The sequence below is a fragment of the Octodon degus genome, unplaced genomic scaffold, assembly GCF_000260255.1.
Source record: "Octodon degus isolate 3935 unplaced genomic scaffold, OctDeg1.0 scaffold00072, whole genome shotgun sequence".
Lineage (NCBI taxonomy): Eukaryota > Metazoa > Chordata > Mammalia > Rodentia > Octodontidae > Octodon > Octodon degus.
Genome location: NW_004524648.1, coordinates 6,684,372 through 6,685,033, shown reverse-complemented (window position 1 = coordinate 6,685,033; position 662 = coordinate 6,684,372). Strand labels below are relative to the sequence as shown.

The 662-nt window shown below is 46.7% G+C and overlaps 1 long non-coding RNA gene across 1 annotated transcript in view; it reads left to right on the top strand.

The window, feature by feature from the left end:
* Window positions 1-431: 431 nt before the first annotated feature.
* Window positions 432-662, top strand: part of LOC111817843 — a 20,490-nt gene continuing 20,259 nt past the window's right edge. Inside the window, exon 1 of the long non-coding RNA XR_002821942.1 lies at window positions 432-463. This is a non-coding gene — a long non-coding RNA (uncharacterized LOC111817843). The remainder of the gene's footprint in view (window positions 464-662) is intronic.

Below are 662 nucleotides of genomic sequence, written 5' to 3'. Positions count from 1 at the left end.
GAGCATCTTCACACAGAAGAGTTTGTATACAGAAGACAAGGACAGGTTTCTGAGGGGACAACAGCCCCCAGGAATGGCACTCAATCCACCATACCTGAGATGGCCTCTGGGGCACGCAGTGGTTGGACAGCTCCAGTCAGGGAACATTTGACCTGAGTGGATTTTGGGAGTTGGGGACAAGGGTGTCATCAGGGCTTCAGTGCCTTCCTTGTACCATGGAGTTGCTGAGAGGCAGGTTTTGGGATCCGGGGACAGAGCAGGAAGATCCAGAGAGACTGCTCTCACAACCAAGATTACCAGGAGAAACCCAGGGATGAACCATCTCAACCCCATTCATTTTGGAGGGTGTCCCCATGAATGTGTGTGTGTGTGTGTGTGTGTGTGTGTGTGTGTGTGTTAAGACTCCCACATTAAAGTTTTGATGTCTTTTTCACAGGCTTCTGAAGGAAATCCCAAGTCATATGTAAGTGGTGTGTGTGTGTGTGTGTGTGTGTGTGTGTGTGGCAATCGGAGATTTCTTTGGAATGGAAGGGTGGGTGGTGAGTGGCAGCTGGTGGTGATCCTTTGACTTGCAAAATCAAAAACAGTTGTCTATGAAGCTGAATTATAAAATATACTCATGGAAATTAGAATACTTTTGAAAGGATCTTTCAATATTTGAA